We start from the raw sequence: 23,114 nt of genomic DNA on the forward strand, positions 1-23,114 counted from the left end.
CGCCACCTGAAAGATGCAGGAACAGCATCTCATTTCACTTGGGAACCCTGCAGCCCAAGGGTATCAATATGGACTTCACAAGCTTCAAAATCTCCCCTCCCCCGACTACTACATTCCAAAACCAGCCCAGCCAGTCCCTGCCTCCCTAACCATTCCTCCCACCTCAAGCCCCACCCCCATCTCCTCCCACTAAACTCATCCTGCCTCCCTGACCAGTCCGTCCTCCCTGGGCCGACCTATTCCCCCGCCACCCCCAACATTCACCTTCACTGGCTCTAAACCCGCCTCTTTGACCTGTCTGTCTTCTCTCACCTTATCTTCTCCTTTATCCGTCTTCTATCCACCTCTCCCTCTCTCCCTATTTATTTCAGAATCCCCTTCCCCTCCCCCTACCCCATTTCTGAAGAAGGGTCTCAACCCGAAACGTCAAACTTTCCTGCTCCTCCAAATTACAGTTTGTTTAGGATGCTATGGACCGGGGTATAAATAATATCTCTGAAGGAACAGCATTAACTTGCTGCATTCTGAGGTAGGGAATGATTTTTAAATCAAAAACAGTTTGCTCAGCAAACAAATAAACTTGGTTATTTGTTCTCTTGATTTTTAGTTTCTACGTTTGTTGATTCAGCAAGTTCTTAGGACTTGATAAATCACTCCTTGGTCATCTGATGGAAATGTATCATTGTTGAATTTTAACAATGCTTGTTATCACAGACTAGCATTTCTTGTTTACCTGAAAATTCTGACGGATTATTTCTCTAATCCCACATTTAGTGTTCTTCTTTAATCCTCTTTCACAAATACCATTGTACACTAAGGAAATGAAGCAAACAGACAGATGGCTGTCGTATGACTATTATTAAATTGAAATCAGCGGGTGCAATGTTGAGGGTATTACAGAGGTTGTAAGGCGGTCAGGGCTGGGGACTAAATAGCCAAGGATGTGTGTGCTGTCAAAAGGACAGGCAGATGGGCAGTTGGGTAGGGTTGCCTTGTTTTGTAAGAAATGAAATTAAATCAATTTAGCAAGTAAACCTTAAAACTCTTCTGTAGGGTCAGAAGGTGCAGAATCTGTAGGTAGAGTTGAAGAACCACAAAGGAAAAAGATCCTGATGGGAGTTTTTCCATTTCAAAAATACAAACAACTTTTTTAATGAATAAAGTGTATATGTATGTCGATACAACAGCAGTTTTGGTTCTGCACAGTTACATATCAAGCAAACAAAGCAAAAGAACTGCGGATGCTGTAAATCAGGAACAAAAACAAAGTTGCTGGAAAAGCTCAGCAGGTCTGGCAGCACCTGTGAAGGAGAAAAGAGAGTTCAGGTCCGGTGACCCTTCCTCAGAACTGATGGGAAAATGTCAGTTTATATGCAGAAAATAGGGAGGTCGGAAGTGTAGGGAATAAACGATAGGATAGAGCCCACAGAGCGAGAAAGACAGTTGGACAGACAAAGGAATTGCCAACATTCAGGCTGGGAGGGTGAAACAAAGCAAAATGTTGAACTTTGACTCTACCTCTTATTTACATTTTATTAATATTTACGAATATTTTGGTGCACCAAGTGGGTTGATAACTGAACAGACCCCCATTTACCTTGGGCAGCAGTCTTTCCCCACTGTGCCTTGGTGGCATCTGCCCCAAACTTTAATCCGCCCCTCTGGACCTTTGAAATGTGCCAATCTGCAACACTCAATTGGGGTCAAATCCTTGTTCTGGAAGACCAGCAAGTATCGAGCTGACCAGAGAGTGTGTCTCACCGAGTCGATTTTCCCTCTAGGCATAGTTATTGTTTGTCTTGGAGTGAGTCCTGGGAATCAGACCGTAAAAGCATTGTCTGCCACGTTTTATGGAGCTGTTTGGCTTGAGTCTTGACAAAAATCACTGCATCTTCCTTTGCAAAGGAACATTTCAAAGGAGATGTGTGACTGTCTCGACCCACCCCCCACCCGCCACACACAGATGCACGCACACGCACACACGCGCACACACGCGCACACACGCGCACACACGCGCACACACGCGCACACACACTTTTGTATATGGTGTCCCTGCAGGCCTGTTCATCTTAAACTTCCAGATGAAACAGCACAGTTTTGGGAGGATGGGCCCATCTGTGCTATGTGTATCACATCTGATGACCAGGTTTTTACCTGCAGTGGAGAGGGAGCAAAGCTCCCAAAGGACCAGTTTCTGCTTAACTTTGATGCACTCCTCCCAAGATTTTGTGCGCTCCCTGAACCCACCAAACCATATTCCCAACACCTTTTTTCAGGTAACCTGTCCTGATAGTGAAGACCCTAATGGATGTTGTGTCCAGACCTTTTTGCAGTAGTCAGGTGTGGGACGGAAAATAAATCGGGAGACGGAAAAGGCGTGTAAGTAAGGCAGGGTAACAACAACTGAGGAGAGGGAGGGAATGTAACAAGACATTGGTAACAAAATTGTGGAAGACCTCCCATTTCTAAATGGAGATGTTTCTCACGAAGCAATGAAGAACAGATAATATTGGATTTAGTGATGCGTAATGCGGCAGACGTGATTGAGGAACTTAAGCGGAAAGAAAACCTAGGTGCCAGTGATCATAATATGATAGAATTCATGCTGTAGTTTGAGAGGGAGAAGATGAATCGGATATATAAGGTATTACAATATAGTGAAGGTAACTAGAAATATGTGAAGGAGCTGGCCAGAGTTGATTTGGAAGGGGAACCTAGCAGTGAGAATGGAGGAGCAGCGATGGCAAGAGTTTCTGGAGGTAATTTGGGAGCGTAGCAGGAGTTAATCCAAAGGAAGAAGAACCACAGCAAGGGGAGACTAATGCAACCGAGTTTGACAAAGGAAGTCAGGGACAGAAAATAAAGGCTAAAGAGAAAGCATTCAATGTGGTGAAGTTTAATAGAAAGTCAGGGGATTTTCCAGCTTCTTAAAACTAGCAGACGACCGCTAAATAAAGGGGAGAAGATGAAACATGAAGGTGAGCAAGCTTGTGGTAACAAAGAAGATTGCAAGAGTTTCTTTTTGGAGATGTAAAAGCTAAGAGGAAAGAGTGGATATTGGGCCATTTGAAAATGAGGCTGGAGAAGTAGTAATAAGAACAAAGAGCAGTACAGCAGAGGAATAGACCCTTCAGCCCACCAAGCCTGTACCAACACATGACTCCTTCTAAACTAAAAATTGTTTGTCTCTACGTGGTCCATACCCCTGCCTTTCTATCCTATTCATATAATCTGTCTTACATGTTACTATTGTATCTGCCTCCAACACCACTTCTGGCAGTGCATTCTAGGCACTTACCATCATCTGTTTCTTTTTTAAAAAAAAACACACAATTCCCTCTCACAACTCCTTTTAAACTTACCCCTGTCCCCATGTCCCCTAGTAGTTGACATTTTTACCCTGGGGAAAAAGACTCTAGTCTATCCTATTCATGCCGCCTCGTAATTCTGTAAAATCATATCAGTTCACTCCTCACCCCTCGATGTTCAAGTGAAAACAAAACAAGTTTGTCCAATCTCCTCATAGTTAATATCCTCCAAACCAGGCAACAGCCTGGTAAACCTTTTCTGCAGTCTCTCTAATGCCTCCACATCCTTCTCGTGGTGTGGTGACCAGAACTCTACGCAATATTCCAAATGCGGCCTTGCTAAAGTTCTATCAAGCTTTGACTTGACTTACCATTTTTTATGCTCTGTGCTTTGAGTGATGAAAGTAGGCATGCCATATGCCATCTTGGCCACTTTCTTTCCACTTTGCTTAGCCTATTGCTAATAAGTCCATATTTTTCTACATGTGAACAATCCTAACCCTTAGGAAATTATTGGAGATTATCCTATCATTGACGTGAGACTTGCTCGCCTGAAATTTCCCAGATCATCTCTGTTGCTGCTGTTAAACAAAGGAACAGCGTTGGTTATTCTCCAGCCCTCTGGGACCTCTGTTTAGTCACAGGAGTATTAAAAAATTTCATACAAGGCCCCAGCAATTTCCTCACCTGCCTCTCTCTCAGCATTCTGGAATAGATCTCATCAAGTCCTACCTTTTTGTTAATCCTTTTGGAAACACCCAACACCATCACTTTTTAAAATATTGACATACACTAGAATATCAAAACACCCCTCTTAAGACTCCCCATCCTCCACATCCTTCTACATTAATGAATACTGATGCAAAGCATTCATTAAGGGCATCACCCATTTTGGCTTCCCCCTTCAATTTCTTCCTTTCCACTTGAGTGGACCTACTTTTTCCTAGCTACTTTCTTGCTCCTTACATAGGCATAAAACACCTCATGATATTTCTTAATCCTGTTTACCAAAGACATTTTTCATGGTCCCTTTTTAACTATCCTAATTGCTTGTTTGAGCTCTTTCGTAATATCTTTGTATTCTCTCAAGGGTTCTGTCTGTCTTCAGTTTCCTAATCCTTTATGTATGCCTCCTTCTTTTTGACGGCGATCTCAACTTCTCTTGTCATCCAAAGTTCCCAAATCTTGCCAAACTTATCCTTTTTATTTTCACAGGCACGTGCTAGTCCTGAACTCCCCTCAACTACCCCTTGATGGATTTCCACAAAGCAGGTGTGGATTTACACTCAAAAAGCTACCTGCAGTCCATATATATCCAAGTACCTGCCTAATTCTGGTAGTTGGACTTCTCCAATTTAATACTTTCCCTGGGGATTACCTTTGCCTTTATCCAAAAGTACTTTTAAGCTTCCAGAATTATGGTCACTGTTCCTGAAATGCTTCCCTCCCCCCCCCCCCACTGAAACTTCAATCACTGGGCTGGGGTCATTCTTCAGTACCAGGTCGAGTGTTGCCCCTTCCCTAGTTGGACTATTTACATATTCTTCTGAAATAATAATCCTGCACATACAGACAAACGCCATCGAAACCCCTGGCACCAAATGAGTCAAGTCAATTTCGGGGAGGTGAAAGATTTATGCACCAGAACAACCCTCTTACTTTTACATTTTCCATTATCTGTCCATACACCTGTTCATCTATCAACCACTAGCTGTTGGGAGGCATCATGGGGAAGAAAGAAATTTTAGAGGAACTGAATGGATACTTTGTCTTCACTGTTAAGACTGATACAGTGTGTATACCTGAACTTAGAGTCAGGGACAGATGGGAGTGTAGTGACCATCACTAAGGAGAAGGTGCTGGAGAAGCTGAAAGGTCTGAAGGTTGATTTAAATCATCTGGATGTGAGAGGCTGCACTTGAGGGTTCTGAAGGAGATAGCTGAGGAGATTATGGCATCATTGGTGACCTGTCAGGGAAGGTCTCTGGGTTGGCGGTGGGGAAGACTGCAAAATGGCAAGTGTAACCTCCCTGTTTATGAAGGGATAGAGGCAGAAGATGGAAAATTATAAGCTGCTTAGCCTGACCTTGGTTGTTGGTAAGATTTTAGAGTCCTTTTTATTCAGGATGAAGTTGTGTACTGTTTGGAAGTGCACGATAAAAACAGGGCTGAGTCAACACAGCTTCATTGAGGGGAGATAATGCCTGACAAATCTGCTAGAATTTGTTGAAGTTGGGTGACGAGCAAGATAGACAAAGGAAAGCCAGTAGCCATGAGTTAGTCAGAATTCTGGACAGCCCTTGACAAGGTGCCACACAGGAGGTAGCTGAACAAGATTAGAGCCCATATGTTTGGGGCAAAGTACTGGCATGGATAAAAGATTAGCTGACTGGCAAAGCAGAGAATGGGGATAAACGGGACTTTTTCAGACGGCACCTGATTACTGGTGGAGTTCTGGAGGGGTCAGCGTTGGGATCCCTACTGTTCATGTTGCTTTGCGTTAATAATCGAGATGAATAAACTAAGGGCATTGTTGCTAGGTTCACAGATGACTGTGTGCCTGGATCAATCTGCTCGAGCGAAGTGGTGGAGGCTGGTACCATAACATTTAAAAGCCATCTTGATGGGTACCTGCACAGTCTTATTTGCCAGCATTTGACCCATATCCCACTACCCTCTTATGATGTTAATTTAGAATATCTGGTTGGCATAGATGAGTCAGACTGAAGGGCCTGTTTTGGTGCTGTATGTTTCCATGACTCTAACCCAAAGATAGGCGGAGGGACAGATCGTGTTGAGGAAGCAGGGAGGCTATGAAAGGACTTGGACAGGTTAGGAGAGTGGGCAAAGAAGTGACAGATGTGCCGCAATGGGGGTAGGTGAGAGATTATTCACTTTGGTAGAAAGATTAGAAGCGTAGATTGTGTTTTATAAATGGGGCAGGCTTTAGAAATTCAGTGGGATTTGAGCCCTACTTCAGAACTCTCAAGGTGAAAATGCAGATTAAGTTGGCAGTTAGGAAGGCAATGCAATGTTAACACTTGTTTCAAAAGGGTTAGAATAAAAGAGCAGAGATATACAGCCTTAGCAGTGGAAGGCTCTGGTCAGATCGTATTTGGAATATTGTGAGCAGTTTAGGACCCCCTATCTAAAGAAGGATGTGCTGATGTTGGAGGGGATCCAGAAGAGGTTTGAGTCTGATCATGGGGCTTGCCATTTGAAGCGTGATTGAGGAGTCTGGGTCTGTACTTGGAGTTTAGGAGGATGAGGGAGAAGGATGTATGAGATGATGTTAAATAAGGATAGGTCACTAAAATAAACAGTCATTTACTTTTATACGCATGTTAAGCCATTATTTGAACAAATGGATTTTTATGCCGCAGAAGTATTTGGAAATGTTTTGATGCCTGTAGATGTTTTGGTCGTCTTTTTATTTAAATCGTGCCTGGGAACCTGCTCCAGATGTTTCAACAATGGTCACATGTTCCAAGCTGGTAGATTATCCTCAAAATAAAATTGTAGGTCAAGCCAGGGATTCTGGACCAAAATAACAGTTCATGTTTACATAACAACATCTTAATCTTAGACATTCTCATGATACTTCTCAACAGGGAAAGGAAAAGTACAAGAAATAAGTAAGAGACAAATCAAGATTTGTTATTGCACCCATGCTATTTTCAAAAATTAAAAAAAAACAACTTCTAGAATGCATTATCATAAACTTAATCATTAATAAACAATGGCTCCAACACTAGGAGCTTTAATCTTGGTGAACTAAACAGATCTTTCATAGCTGTATTCAGAACAAATTGCATGTTATTTTGTAAAATCAGGAGCAATGCTTGTTTCATGTAACTAGTAAAATGATTTTCTACTGCTAAGTTGGACTTTATAACATCTAATTAAATGAAACTGTTCAGTTATATTTCCGGCTTTATGTACGTGTCCTAGATTTCACTTTTTAAAAATCTTGTTGATAAAATTAGTCAAGGGTTACAGATAACGTGGCTTTAGTGTTATTTAAAAGTTGTTTGGGGACATTGTACAATCCGACTGAATTGTCGTCTTCTGTTTTATGATGCCTTTTGTTTTGTGTATCTGTGTTTGTTTTTATTTAAATAGGACCAGTTAATACCTACTTTAAGTTTCTATTTCTTTGGCGTATAGAAGTGACTAATTGTACAGAAACCGAATTTTGCTTTTATTCACTCTTGGGCTGTGGGCTTTGCTGGCTGGGCCAGCATTTATTGCTTGTCCTGAGTTGCTCTGAGAATGTGGTGCTGTGTTGCCACCTTGAACTGTTGCAGGTAAACCCATAATACCCTTGGGCACAGGATTCCAGGATTTTGACCCAGCGACAGTGAAAGAACAGCATTATATTTCAAAGGCAGGATGGTAAATGGCTTAGAGGAGAACATACATGGAAACAACATCTTCATCTGTCCCTTGTCCTTTTTTAGATGGAAGTGGCTGTGTGTTTGTGATAGATGTTACACGGGCTACCAAATGCGGAAGCACTTGGACCATTTCAGACTGACAGTGATTGTAGCTTCTTGGGCCAAACATCAGTGGAAAGGAAAGAACATCCACAAGGCTCCGTCAGCTGTATGGAGTTACCTGTCTGCTCCCTCTTCTCCTCCCCCCCCCCCCCCCCCCTTCTCTCCCCCTCCCATTTTATTCTTACAAGACCATAAGACATAGGAATGGAAGTAAGGCCATTCAGCCTATTGAGTCCACTCCGCCATTTAATCATTTAGGCATTTCAACTCCACTTCCCTGCACTCTCCCCATAACCCTTGATTCCTTGTGAGATCAAGAATTTATCGATCTCTGCCTTGAAGACATTTAATGTCCCGGCCTACACTGCACTCCGTGGCAATGAATTCCACAAGCCCACCACACTCTGGCTGAAGAAATGTCTCCTCGTTTCCGTTTTAAATTTACCCCTTCTAATTCTAAGGCTGTGCCCGCAGGTCCTAGTCTCCCTGCCTAACGGAAACAACTTCCTAGCGCCCACCCTTTCTAAGCCATACATTTATCTTGTACATTTCTACTAGATCTTCCCTCAACCTTCTAAACTCTAATGAATACAATCTCAGGATCCTTAGCCGTTCACTGGAATGGTAGGTTTAACATACAGGGATCATCCGTGTGAATCTCTGCTGGACAGGCTCCAGTGCCAGTATGTCCTTCCTGAGGTGTGGGATCCAAATCTCTGCACTTTTGCACTCTCTCTAACCTCTTTGAGCCTTAAACTAGAGCTGTTGACTCTCTGATCTGGTAACATTGGAAGCCTGGTTGAATGGTTAATCTTGAGGTGACCAATTAGAAAGCTGTCTGTGATATTATTGACGTGATCCTGCTGCAGGCCTTTCCAGATTTGGGACTGTATTTCATTTTGATTTTTATCATGATTCTTGAACCTATGGTAAAGTCCTGCCCAAAACATTACAGTGGATCATTAAGATATTTTAAAAACTATTTATGATATTTTTTCAGCACTAGAGTATGTAAAAAGAAAAATAAAATCATGGGACTTGGAAAGTGAAAATGTCCAAATACATTTTAATCATGAAAGCAAGGAAAGATTTGTAGGAATCTGTCAATAATTGAAATGCAGCTAACTTGACAGTGGAATTTTGATAATGTCTAATACTTTGGGAAATGGAAGGCTCACAGACAATTGGAGATGCAAATATTGTCCAAATTTCAGGGCAATCCTGGTGGTGCAAATGGGTGAGTATTGAAATTGGTTACCTCAAAACCTAAACTAAGAATTCGAGAGGCTTTTTATCAGAATCTCTTTGATTATCTTTTGAGGCAAAGCCGAGCATATTCATTAGTTGGCATGTTTTAAGGTTCTGGTGGGTCTCTGGGTGATTGCCAAGGCCAATCTTGGCATTACATCATGGGTGGTCTGTTCCACTGCATTGGATGTGGTCTGAAGCTTCTACGTTTTGTGATTATACGGAGATCAGTGCATACTGGTCATCTTCACAGTGCTGGACTGTTGGTGTCTACTAGCTGAAGATTGAGAAATGAGAAGAATTTGCATATTGGTGCTGCAGTGTGATTCTGTCTCTGCACAGAATTGATGTAGTGTGGGACAGTCTCTCATTGGCTGTACCATGGAGTGCCACTCGCTGAGATGCATGCCTTTCAGGACATGTAGTACTAATATGTTGGCACTAGCACCCGTGTCAATTTTTTAGCTTTTTAGTGTGCTTTGTCCTGCTTTTTCATGAAATATATTAAATGTTGCGACCACTGATCACCTTTTTTAATGACTTTGGCATGGTGTGTAAGATTAACAATATTAAGAAAGGGTGATCATTTTCCAAAAGGTCCCCTTTTTTGTTTGGCTGACTCAGTTTCAATACTGTCTTTACATTTGTACACCACCTTAACTATAAGCCTGTTGGATATAGGAGAAGAATTAGGCCTTACAGCCCATTGCGTATTCTCCACTGTTCAATAATGTCTGATACATTTCTCAACCCAGTCTCCTCACTGCACCCCATAACCCTTTATCCCCGACTAATCAATTTTGCTGTGCTACCACTACTGCACATATAGCACCAAGAGTTACTTGGTGTATATGCTTTATAGATGTCAAGAAAAGCCGGCCACCTTTTTGTGCTGGTGAGACAAACTGTGTGTTGTAGGTGTTGGTAGTTCAGCGCATGTGCTAACTGTTGGATGCGCTGAAGACATGTAATGGTCTGCCACTGTAGCTTCAAACTTGCATCCACCATAAAGTAATACATCAGGCAATTTTTTTTCCAATTTTGGACAGAAAGATTGCCTGAGGTTAAAAAAGTGATGTAATTGTTATTATTTCAACATATATCTGGCTGCTTAAATATACCTTCTGAATATCACAAAATGGTAGAACTGTTATGGCACAAAATGAGGTCACTCGCCCCATTGTTCCTACTGCCATTCTATTCCGAGTGCCAATTCCTATCCCTTCAACTGTTTCTCCAAATAATCATCCAATGCCCTCTTGAATGTCTCAGCTATACCTGCCTCCACCAAATTTCCAGGCAGTGCATTCCAACCCTAACTGTTTGCTCTACAAAAAAGTACTTTCTGACCATATCCTTGGCTTGTTTGCACATTACTTTTAAATCTATGCCCCCTCATTTTTTTTTTTGTTTCTCTTTTGAGCAGGAGCAGCTTCTCCTCATGTACTCTGTTCAACCCACTCATGGTTTTGAAAACCCGTCAAATCTCTTCTAGAATTTCTCTCCAGGTGAACTGCCCCAACTTTTTCAGACTATCTTCCTTGTATCTGAAGTTTTTCATTCCTGGACTATTCTTTGTAAATTGCTTCTGTGCACTCTTTCTAATGCATGTTTCTCATGATGTGGTATCACATCGGTACTCGCTACTCTTCAACTGATTTGTTACAAGTTTCTTGTACAAGTTCAATGTTATTCTTTGCTCTTGTAGTCTATAACCCTATTAATAAAGCTGAGAGCACTTTATACTTTATTAACTGCTCACTAAGCCTGTCTTTCCACCTTCAATGATCTGTGCACGCATATGCCTAAGTCGCTCTGTTCCCATACCCCGATAGAATTCTACCCCCTACTTTGACCTCACCTTACCTATTTTATGCATCACCTCACACTGCTTTACTTTTCATTGCCTTGAATCTCATTTGCCACCTATCCACCCTCTCCACCATATTGTCAATATTCTCCACCATTTACAATTATTCCACGTTTAGTGCCGTCTGCAAATTTTTTAAACTGTCTCCAGCACACAGAGATCTAGTGTATTCATATGTATCAGCAAAAACAACTTTTCTAATTGTGACCATTGGGAACTCCACTTCCTCCAGCCCTAAAGAATATCCATTGATCATTACTCGGTTTCCTATCACTCAGCCAATTTTGATTTAGTATTGTTTACCAAAGTGACAGTAACAATGACTTGTAACTTAACTCCAGTCTGTTGTGTGGAATATTTCTATGAATAATTTGATTACTTTACATTTTATGATGAAGTATATTACAAAAGTTATGATTCTGAAGTTGAAAACGAGGTTTGAAAAGCATTAAAATTTGCTGGTCTTCATTGAAAATTCTTTGCTATCGTAGGCTGCAACTAGCAAGAGACAAACCGGATCTCTCTCGGCCATTTCCAAAACCAACTGACTTACCTCAGTAATGAGGAAATGATAGCAGCAACAAATATAAATAACTTTCCTGTTTATCCATTCCTTTTTTAAAGGAAGTATATTGTCTTGGCCAGTTAGTTTTAGTGTGATAGATAACATTATGTAAAGTTTATGTAAATCATTTACTTGTACTTTTTAGCAAATTCTAATCTTGGATGCACTTAATTCTCATATTTTGTTCTGTGTCCATTTGGTAGTCAGTTCTTCCACAGGTGGTTTGTGCTGTGAAAAAAATTAATCTTTTTAAAAATATAAATGGCAACCAAAGTACTGTGTTTTTACCTTTTGGTCTTTAAACAGAAGGCAATGGCTTCAAAACTCAGGATCTGGATTAAGAATTGTTTAGAAAGTTCAAGGAAAATCTGAACTGTAAGATCAAAGTTTTTCTTTAAAAACCTCTTGTTTTAAATTTTCAGTAGTGGTTTGGAACTTCTGAAATGAACATTTGGTTGTGGCCTGAGGCAAAAGTAAATCTGGTTTATTAATTCTTGAGGAATGAAGTCATATTTCAATTAAATAGTCTGATTCATAAGTGTTATAGGCACTGCTACGTTACTATTACAATCCTGTTTTTATTTTTCTGGCTTGCAAAGCTCCTTGTGGATCCTACCACCGCCCCCCCCCCCCCCCACCCCCTGCCATCCAGCATGCAGTGGACTGTAGTTGTACTACACTGAAAGATGACTCCTTTTGACAGTAGTGCAGTGAAGTGTTGGTCTGACTGATGTGCCTCAGCCTCTGAAGTGGACGTTGACCTATAACCTCCAAACTTGAGTCAAAAGTGCTACTGGCAAGTCAAAGTTGATGTTTTACCCCACATTGGTATAATGATGTGCACCAACTCGGCTTCATAAAAGCAGCTTTTACTCTTTCGGTAACATTTTCCATTTCCAACAGAAAAATTCCCCGTCTGGCATCAGCGATTTTTTTTTTTTTTTTTTTTTTTTTTTTTTTTTTTTTTCCAGATTATTGGCAATTTTTTGCAGGACTAAGAGCAGTTTTGTGCTGTGAATTCACACCCAAAGGAGATTGTTGCATGTCTGCTGTACTTTCATATTGCCCAAAATCTTAAATTGCTTTGCAATGCACTCATCCCAGTACACCCTGTTAGTTTTAAACATCAGCTGCAGAGGTGAAAGGACTGTAATTAAGAAGTCTGTCATTTTCCTCATTTTGGATTTATGGATTTAAGTGTGCTGGTTAATGTGCAAAATTAATAGTAAAATCATTTTTACAACAACTTTTTTTCATTCAGATATTAAGGGTAAAAAAGATTTTTGTTTTGACTTCTGCAGTATTGTGGCAGTGACAGAGCAGACTTTGTCAACTGTCCTGTATCATTTCTTTAATACATTCCACGCAGTCTAATTGTTTTGTGTTTGCCGGTTGAACTCCTGCTCCCTTCCAGGCAAACAGTACAAGGGATGCATTTTATTCTGCTGCTGGTGTCCCAGTGATTTAATTCAGAGCACTTTTGCTTTCAATTAAAGGGAGGCTGAGGAGAGGCCAAACAAAAGATCTTTGAGTTAAAAGCCTGATAAATAAAATGGGTGGCATTTTCTAATCTGCAACATCTGATGCTCTATAGTTTTTGCGCCTTGTAACTAGCTGTTAATCTTCAGGTTTTGAATAACATATCTGTGATTTAAGCATATCTACTTAATCTCTATTCAGCTAATATGGCCAGCATGAACCACCACTTCCCCAACCCCATCGGCTACTGGAGAAAGGAAACACCCAAGGCTGAGATAAATCATGGTGACCTGAGGGAATGACTCCTGGCCAGAACAGTTTCTGAAATTCAACTAAAGCTGAAGTGAGGCATGATAGTACCGGGGAGGGCATGAATCACACAGAGCTGCCCCCTGTTCACCTATCATTTCTGTTAAGAACTACATCTGATGTTGGAATGCTGCAGGAACCCCTTTTAGGGCTGTCTCCACTTTTTTTCTGCTTGTAATGGTAAACTATTGGGAAGGCTCACCCCTCATTTTATAGAACACGTTTTGTTTATTTCCACTTCTGTGATTAAAATCATCCCTATTCTTCTGCTTGATGCTGCAGCTGTGTACTCCAGGGAATGGGACTCTGTTGTGGGTGAGAATTCATGATCTTGCAAAACTGTTGTAAGGATTCCCACCCACAGCAGCGTGCCTGTTTTGCATGCCTCCTTTGGAACAGTAGCAGCAGTGATAATTGATAAGAGGAGAGGAATGATGCTGAGGAGTGGAGTCAGCAGGAGCATTGACTTGTTCTGAAGTTCAAACTGGTCTCAAAATGATGACTTTCTGGCTGGTTTTATGTCTTGCTAAGTGAAAATTGTTTAACTTTGTCTATCATGCAGGATTCAGCTCTGCTGAAAAGCACGTTTGGTAGTTAGCCTGTCCACTCTCTATACTAATGATAGCTGATTGTGTACTGACTGTGTGGCTCAGTTGGGAACAAATGTGCCCTGAATTAATTACTGGTTTCACAGTCTTCTTCCAGGCCTTGTTTTTAAAAAAAACTCAAGGATGACGCTGAAGTGCTGTTTTGTTGGAAATGAGTTATTTCAGATGGACATAAAACTAAGAAACCAGCTCCCTGCTTGAGTGGCTAAAGAAGATTCCATCAATCGTATTTTGAACAAGTGCAATAGCGTTGGTGTCCTGGCCAATAATTGTCCCATGATCACGAAAAACAGATTAGCTGATCATTATTTTGCAGCTGTCTGTGAGAATATGCTGAGCACATTACCTTGCTGTCTTTCCTACATTAGGACAGTGATTACACATCAAAAATTACATCATTAGCTGCAAAGTGCTTTGAGATGCCTGGTGGTCATGAAAAGTGTGTTATAAATGCAACACCTTCCCTTTGCTTAATACTAAGCAGACAGATTACTTTGTGTGCACTTCAATTTCTTGGTTGTACTTAGATGCAAGTTGCAGCAGTGTTGTTTGTTGTCAGGTTTCTGCAGCTTTCACTGAAGCAATCAAATGTGAAATGTTTTGTGCAAATTCACTTCTCATTTTATAGGGCAAATGTTCCTTTTCTCCTTCTCTACTGCGTTAACAGTTGATTTTTGCTCAAGTGCAGTTCTCTGAACACAGTTGGTTGTCTGGAACTTTTCCCAAATTGTTATTCTTTTCACCCAAATATTTGTTGGTGAATTTTTGTGTTCAATAGGGCAAATTGCTCCAGTACAGAAGCTAAAATTGTGGAAATTTCTTGATCAGCACCATCTGGTGGTACAGAGTAAGTGTTTAATTCTCCATATACTTAAAAAGCAGTCATGGAGGGAGCTGGGAATATACCCAACTGAAATAGCCGTCTGCAAAACGAGGGTTTCTGGTTGGTATGAGTCCGAGTTTTTGGTCTCCAAGAAATAATCCATTTATTCACCTTGAACATACCTCTGCATATGTTCCATTTTAAGTAGGCCAGGTCTTCAATGCACTGTTCAGGTGGAAATTGTAGTGGAGACAGGCTCAAATGAGGCTTTGAAAAAGGAATGAGAGAACTGTTTGGAAAAACCAACATTGTGTAACATTATTCGGAGAAGGTAGGTTAATGGCAGTAAGTGAGATGTGAAGTTGTAGAGTAGTGCAGTAGTTGTGAAGAAGCGCCATTGGACTCAAAACCTTAACTCTCTTTTGCCCCTCCACAGATGCTGCCATACTTGCTGAGTTTCTGTAGCATTTTTTATTTCTATTTGATTTACCCCTTGCAATAGAGTTGTCTAGCTCAATGACTGAAAGCATAAGGTGAAATTCACTGGACCAATTATTTTTAAGTGGCTCTCCTTTGTATTGTCTCAATCCATCGCTTCAGCAATGGTGCCTAGAACCAATGGCGAGGCAGCAGTTGTGGGGTGTGGGGGATGGTGAAGGATCTTAACTTCACTTGCGTGCTCCATCCTTACAGAAGCTGGTTCCTGTAAGCATGTTGCTAACATAGCAATCATATTTGGGCTTTTCGCTACCACCCAACCTACAATCTCCAACGTTTTGGTAGCTCAAAGCAAGGAGGGTGAACCTCTATTTGGGCAGGTCACATTAGGATGTCTGGGCCCTCTTGCCATAAATACTTACCAGGGTTTCCCCAAGGCCAAAAGGCTGCACTCTAAGGTAGATTCTCTGTACCCCCAGTACTGCACCTCGACAAAGTGGGAGGGAAAGGAAAAAGAAACTTGAGAACACGTGTCATGGGTGAAATTTCCCAGTAAATACATGATCACATTTATAAATGTATGTTTGGTTTTCGTCATCAGATTTGAGAAGGACTGGCGTTTTTAGTTGCAAGCTTGAAGATACCATATGATAGCCTAACCCTGTTTGAGCAATAGCTATCCTTTTCTATAAATTCATAGAATTGATACAGTGCAGAAGGTTGCTATTAAGCCCATCACTTGCTGCCTGAGTATTTTAGCTGGGTGCAAATTTCATCCTCTTCCCCATAATGGTGTATCTGCAGCACCTATATTGGCATGAAACTTCATGTTTGAAGGAGGAAGCAGCGTTAGATGTTGGAAAAGCTTCTGTCTATTTCTCACCTTGACTCTTAGTAAACAAGATGTGTAGAAAGATTGAATTGTATGCTGCAATTGTGTTAGGCTTATCCAGGGGTCACCGGCCACTGCAGTGTCAAAACATTTGTAGTCAGTGAAAGATAACTTCCGTGAGACACAATTCCATTGAACAAGGCTCACAGAGAAGAGCTGTCTGTGTTTCTTTGGCTAGTACTACTGCTGCATTGCAGATGGTAAAAGTAATGCTTTATCTGAAGAATGTGCTCTTATTCCTATTTGGTACAATACTCTGGCTCTTGTGGACCCTGATCATCTATCTTGCAGCCTCAATGTAGTGTCCAGTTCAGAAGAGAATTTGAGTATTAATTGGCATTCTCTGTTTGCTTGGCTTTGGTACAAAGCACTGGACCTGCCTTAAAGGGTGATGATCCAGTGGCCCTCATTAGCCCCAGTGGAAGAGGTGGTTGAATTGCAGAAATGCTGATCATTTCATTGTAGTCCCACCATCTCTGGTCCGAGTCTAGCCCTTCTCTTATCTGCACGGCATTCTATGAAAGATGAATGATGCTGGCTTTCTTGCATCTTCACAGCTTGGTTAGCCTAAAATCAACTATAGGGGGAAAAGGGCCTACAGAATAATGGATAGGATGCTTTTAATGAACATGTCAAGGTACATGCTCACTGCAACCATGAGAATCGCTTTAGAAGTGGTAAGTTAAGTCTTTCAAAGTTATCAAATCCTTAGAAAATGCAGCCAAAATGATTTGAGGATAATCCAGTAATATTATCCAACAGGATATTGACAACACTTTCAGGAGAGTTGCTATGTTAGCCTGTTAATAGTGACATGATTAAGCTGTCTAGACAGGATTTGGCAAAGTCGATTCACAATTCTTTTAGTGATAATGGGAACTGCAGATGCTGGAGAATCCAAGATAACAAAGTGTGAGGCTGGATGAACATAGCAGGCCTAGCAGCATCTCAGGAGCACAAAAGCTGATGTTTCGGGTCTAGACCCTTCGTCAGAGAGGGGGATGGGGTGAGGGTTCTGGAATAAATGGGGAGAGAAGGGGAGGCGGACCGAAGGTGGAGAGAAAAGAAGATAGGTGGGGAGATAGGGAGGGGATAGGTCAGTCCAGGGAAGACGGACAGGTCAAGGAGGTGGGATGAGGTTAGTAGGTAGGAGATGGAGGTGCGGATTGGGGTGGGAGGAAGGGATGGGTGAGAGGAAGAACAGGTTAGGGAGGCAGAGACAGGCTGGGCTGGTTTTGGGATGCAGTGGGTGGAGAGGAAGAGCTGGGCTGGTTGTGTGGTGCAGTGGGGGGAGGGGACGAACTGGGCTGGCTTTGGGATGCGGTGGCGGAAGGGGAGATTATGAAGCTTGTGAAGTCCACGTTGATACCATTGGGCTGCAGGGTTCCCAAGCGGAATATGAGTTGCTGTTCCTGCAACCTTCGGGTGGCATCATTGTGGCACTGCAGGAGGCCCATGATGGACATGCCATCTAAAGAATGGGAGGGGGAGTGGAAATGGTTCGTGACTGGGAGGTGCAGTTGTTTATTGCGAACCGAGCGGAGGTGTTCTGCAAAGTGGTCCCCAAGCCTCCGCTTGGTTTCCCCAATGTAGAGGAAGCCACACCGGGTACAATGGATACAGTATACCACATTGGCAGATGTGCAGGTGAACCTCTGCTTAATATGGAAAGTCATCTTGGGTCCTGGGATAGGGGTGAGGGAGGAGGTGTGGGGGCAAGTGTAGCATTTCCTGTGGTTGCAGGGGAAGGTGCCAGGTGTGGTGGGGTTGGAGGGCAGTGTGGAGCGAACAAGGGAGTCACGGAGAGAGTGGTCTCTCCGGAAAGCAGACAAGGGTGGGGATGGAAAAATGTCTTGCTCCCCAGAGGAGCTCGAACAGTTCATCCACTTCACCAACACCTTCCATCCCAACCTTCAGTTCACCTGAGCCATCTCCAGCACATCCCTCACCTTCCCGGACCTCTCAGTCTCCATCTCAGGCAACCAGCTTGTAACTGATGTCCATTTCAAGCTCACTGACTCTCACAGCTACCTGGAATACACCACCTCCCACCCACCCACCCTCCTGCAAAAATTCCATCCCCTTTTCCCAATTCCTTTGCTTCCGCGGCATCTGCTCCTACGATGAGGCATTCCACTCCCGCGCATCCCAGATGTCCAAGTTCTTCAAGGACTGCAACTTTGCCCCCACAGTGGTCAAGAACGCCCTTGACCGTGTCTCCCGCATTTCCGGCAACATGTCCCTCTCACCCCGCCCCCACCGCAACCGCCCAAAGAGTATCCCCCTCGTTCTCACACACCACCCCACCAACCTCCCCGGATACAACGTTTCATCCTCCCGACACTTCCGCCGTCTACAATCCGACCCCACCACCCAAGACATTTTTCCATCCCCACCCTTGTCTGCTTTCCGGAGAGACCACACTCTCTCCGTGACTCCCTTGTTCGCTCCACACTGCCCTCCAACCCCACCACACCTGGCACCTTCCCCTGCAACCACAGGAAATGCTACACTTGCCCCCACACCTCCTCCCTCACCCCTATCCCAGGCCCCAAGATGACTTTCCATATTAAGCAGAGGTTCACCTGCACATCTGCCAATGTGGTATACTGTATCCATTGTACCCGGTGTGGCTTCCTCTACATTGGGGAATCCAAGCGGAGGCTTGGGGACCGCTTTGCAGAACATCTCCGCTCGGTCCACAATAAACAACTGCACCTCCCAGTCGTGAACCATTTCAACTCCCCCCTCCCATTTTTAAGATAACATGTCCATCATGGGCCACCTGCAGTGCCACAATGATGCCACCCGAAGGTTGCAGGAACAGCAACTCATATTCCGCTTGGGAACCCTGCAGCCCAATGGTATCAATGTGGACTTCACAAGCTTCAAAATCTCCCCATCTGCCACCGGATCCCAAAGCCAGCCCAGCTCTTCCCCTCCACCCACTGCATCCCAAAACCAGCCCAGCCTGTCTCTGCCTCCCTAACCTGTTCTTCCTCTCACCCATCCCTTCCTCCCACCCCAAGCCACACCTCCATCTCCTACCTACTAACCTCATCCCACCTCCTTGACCTGTCCGTCTTCCCTGGACTGACGTATCCCCTCCCTACCTCCCCACCTATACTCTCCTCTCCATCTATCTTCTTTTCTCTCCATCTTCGGTCTGCCTCTCCCTCTCCCTATTTATTCCAGAACCCTCTCCGCGTTCCCCCCTCTGATGAAGGGTCTAGGCCCGGAACGTCAGCTTTTGTGCTCCTGAGATGCTGCTAGGCCTGCTGTGTTCATCCAACCTCACATTGTATTATCACAATTCTTTTAAGTATGTTTTGACATAAAGCACTTTAATGAAAGTGTAGGGATGAATGAATCGACCAAATTTTAACAAAAAAATGATAGCAGTGTCCCAAAAGCCTAAAATCAGCCGGAATCAAAGTAGGATATCTCTAACTCTAAGTACTGAAAGACACCATCGTGACTGGACATAGAAACACTCCTTCAGTGTTCAGAGGGCACAGAAATTCCCTCTTGATTGTGCCCAGAGAAACATGGACACAAATGATGTCTCGGCTCAGAACATGGGGAAGCAGTCCAAGAATGATGTTCTGTTAATCCTGGCCTAATGGGCCAGAGGTGTTCTGTTTTCATTTGACTTCAGTATTTGATTCTTGTCTTTTGTAAATAGTGGTTCTCTTCATTTGAGGTTGAGATGAAGTTCTACATTGTTAGGTCCCATGTCACTTTCTGAAAAAGTGCTTTTCTATGAAAATACATTATATGCAAGTACTGTACAACAAAGTAACAGTTCATCTCTGCAGGAATTTCTTTAGTAGTTAAGAAATTTAATGTCTGATTACTAGCATCTGCACCAAATATCCTGGAAATTGGAAGTGGCCAGTGGATTTCCTGGCATCGTCTCTGTATTTATTAAATCATTATTGGGTTGTATAACAACTTATGGTGGTAGTTCTTAGTTTTCTGCCTGCAAAATATCAGAAAATTTTGGAAAAATCCCTTTGAGTTGACGAAGTGTGGAGCTGGAGGAACATAGCAGGACAAGTAGCATCAGAGGAGCAGGAAAGCTGACGTATCGATCCCTCTGCTGCCTGGCCTGCTGTGTTCCTCCAGTTTCGCACTTTTGTTTTTCTTTCTGACCCCATCATCTGCAGTTCTTGCCGTCCCTTCTGAGTTGCATGTGTTTATGTTTTGAAGTGGAATCGGTAAATTTGTATTCAGCCGGGGTGTGTGGGGCAGTCAAACTGTGGTAAACTTGGAAAAGCTAACTTTGTCAAGCTTGCTTGCAGGCTCCTGATGAGTGTCTCTTGTCAGATGCTCAGCAGATCAGGGGACCCAGCATTGATCTGGGTGATGCCTGCTGAGAGCCACCCCTTGATCTTCTATCAGATCCACTGTCTTTCCCAGGCCCCACCTCTACAACATTCAACCAATGAACCCTTTCCTATAACCTCCATCGCACGTTCACTGTGACCTAGGTCACTCTCTGTTCCTAGGTCTTCTGGCACTTGTGGCTCTGATGGCAATAAGGAGCTTCTGGTCAGGAAATGTCCTTTTGTTAACTACTAAAGTGCTTAATGCAATGGGTTTTCCCCAAAAAGAGATGACATGGGGCTCTTGCTGGGTCTCTAACCGTGGATAAAATGGTCATTTCCTGACTTAAATTCTGTTCTGTGTTCCAGCTGTGTTTCTTGCGAGAGCCCAGCAATAACCAGTACATTGTTGCTTTTTATGTATATTATTTCGAAGATGTTATCTTCAAACAGAGGTGCAAAACTTTGTTACTTTGGTAATGCCCTTGGGGGGGGGAAAAAAAAAACTGTCATCCTTGCCTGGTCTGGCCTACATGTGACTTCAGACCAACAACAGTGGTTGAATCTTAACTGCCCTTGTGGCAACTAGGGATGGGCAATAAATGCTGCCTAGCCAGAGACTCCCTCATCCCATGAAAGAATTTTTAAAAATGTAGAAGGAAGTCCAGTATTCTAACTGATGAACGTTGAATTCTACAGATTGGACAGGTCGATAACACTTTTTTTTTCATTTCTCCAGTCTGTTGCTGCTATTTAAATCAATGTTTTCAAACTACATTTTCAATAACACTTTTATGTTTGAACATTGATGATGGGATTTGAAACGTGAGTTTTTTTGGATACTCGTGTGATAATTCCAATTGATGATGCATTGTAAAAGTACATGGTCGAATGCAACAGTGGTTATTCAAGCTTAAAGTGCCATGAGTCATTGATTTTAAAAATAAATTGAGTATTCTGATTATCTTCTCCCTTCCCTGAGCCCCTTAAGGCCACTTGATCAGCAATGTTATCTTGAATATGTGGCTTTATTTTAGATTGAAATATATTTCCAAACTGAAACTGTCCAACTGCAACTGAATTGCTAAGATTCTCACTTCTGAGTCTGAAGGCCAAGGCTTGAAGGCAAGGAAGAGAATCTTTTTCTAAAAAAAAAACAAGATTGCTTTACTGGGAGCCAACATAGGTCAGAGAGCACAAGAATAATAAATGAAAGGGGCTTAGTGTGAGCTGAGACACGGATAGCAGAGTTTTTGGTGACTTCAAGTATATGGAGGGTAGAATGTGGGAAACCAGCCAGGACTGAATTAGAATATTCAAATTTAGAAATTACAAAGGCATGAATGAGTATTTCAGTAGCGGAAGAACCGGGAAGGGGTGAAGTTGGAAGACAGTATGGAGTTGTATGTAGTTTTAGCCATGACACACATGTGCTTGGAAGCTCTGAGAACAGAAAAGTGTAGCCTTCGGTTGTAGCCAAGGAGAGGGATAAACTTGGTAACTAGTAAATGGACTCTTGATCAGCAGCTGAACATAATAGCTTCAGTTTCTCCCATACGCCGTCATGTTGTTCATTTACATTTCAAGATGGCAGCAAAGTCAGCAGCATTTGGCTCATGAGCTGGGCTCAGCTGCTCCTGGGCAGCATGGAGATGACACCATGCTGCAAAGCTGGCCACATCAGCGCTCGCATCTCTCAGTACCATAACGGCTTTATTGTCTTTCCTCTGTTTTCCATGGGTTCAGCCAGTCTTGGGCCCAGGTTCCAGCTTGGACATAGTGAGGCCAGGCCCTGTGCAACCCCAGGACCGTGGTCATGTAGGCTGCAGCATTCACAGTGGAAAATCCTGTGGCTAGGACCCCAGCATCCAATGACCAGTGCCAGCTTCTGAAGGGGTGTTGGATGGGGAACAAGAAATACGAGACCAAGTCCCTGGCTCTGGCTTGGACGTGGTGGTTGTGGTAGCGGCAGAGGTGGGCCCATAGCCAAGTCTCAGACAATGTTGAGCAGCGGAAGAAGAACAAGCAAAAGGGGAAAAATGAATTCTGAATTGCATTGTATTTGGTGTTTCAAGATGGCACTGGAGCATGACAACACTTGTGTTTTAACATGTGAACGACACTTTTCACTGCAATTTTATCTACTTGACAATAAATCTAAATCCTAAATATATAAAGGAGGAAATTTTTGGTGATTTAATACTGGATGTCGGGTAAGTAATCTTATAATTTTACCACTGTTGCACAAGTAAAGGGAGGTGGAGGGAACATTAAAACTAAGTGTTGTCAGCGTACATGTAAAAATCAACACTGCCTTCAGGTGATTGATACCAAGGACAATGTGCCAGTTTGAAAATGGAGGGAGTCATGATTAAATTCCTGGAGGATACATGAAGCAGTGGTATGGGAGCAGGGAGAATGGCCTTTGCAGGTGATTTTCTTACTGCAGTCAGATGAGAGCAGACGTAAGCAGGTACAAGTCCAATCCAGCTGAATGCCTGACTGTGCAGAGGCATCACAAGAAGTGTGTGTGATTAACTGTTAACTACTGCAGATCAGTCAACAAGGTTGCAGAGGGATGGTTTACCTTAACCACAGCCACATAGGATGTCTTTTTGATAAGAGCTGTTTCAGTACATGGCAGAGTCAGGGACGTTGACTGGATGGATTTAAACGTGGAATTCCATGGAAGACAGGCCTGGACTTTGGGAAAGATATGAAGTTGAAGATTAGCTGATGGTTTACAA

The 23,114-nt window shown here is 42.8% G+C and overlaps 1 protein-coding gene across 5 annotated transcripts in view; it reads left to right on the forward strand.

The window, feature by feature from the left end:
* ank2b (ankyrin 2b, neuronal) overlaps positions 1-23,114 on the forward strand; it is a 794,414-nt gene that overhangs the window by 182,117 nt on the left and 589,183 nt on the right. The gene's annotated exons all lie outside the window — the stretch shown is intronic.

The sequence above is a fragment of the Stegostoma tigrinum genome, chromosome 1, assembly GCF_030684315.1.
Source record: "Stegostoma tigrinum isolate sSteTig4 chromosome 1, sSteTig4.hap1, whole genome shotgun sequence".
Lineage (NCBI taxonomy): Eukaryota > Metazoa > Chordata > Chondrichthyes > Orectolobiformes > Stegostomatidae > Stegostoma > Stegostoma tigrinum.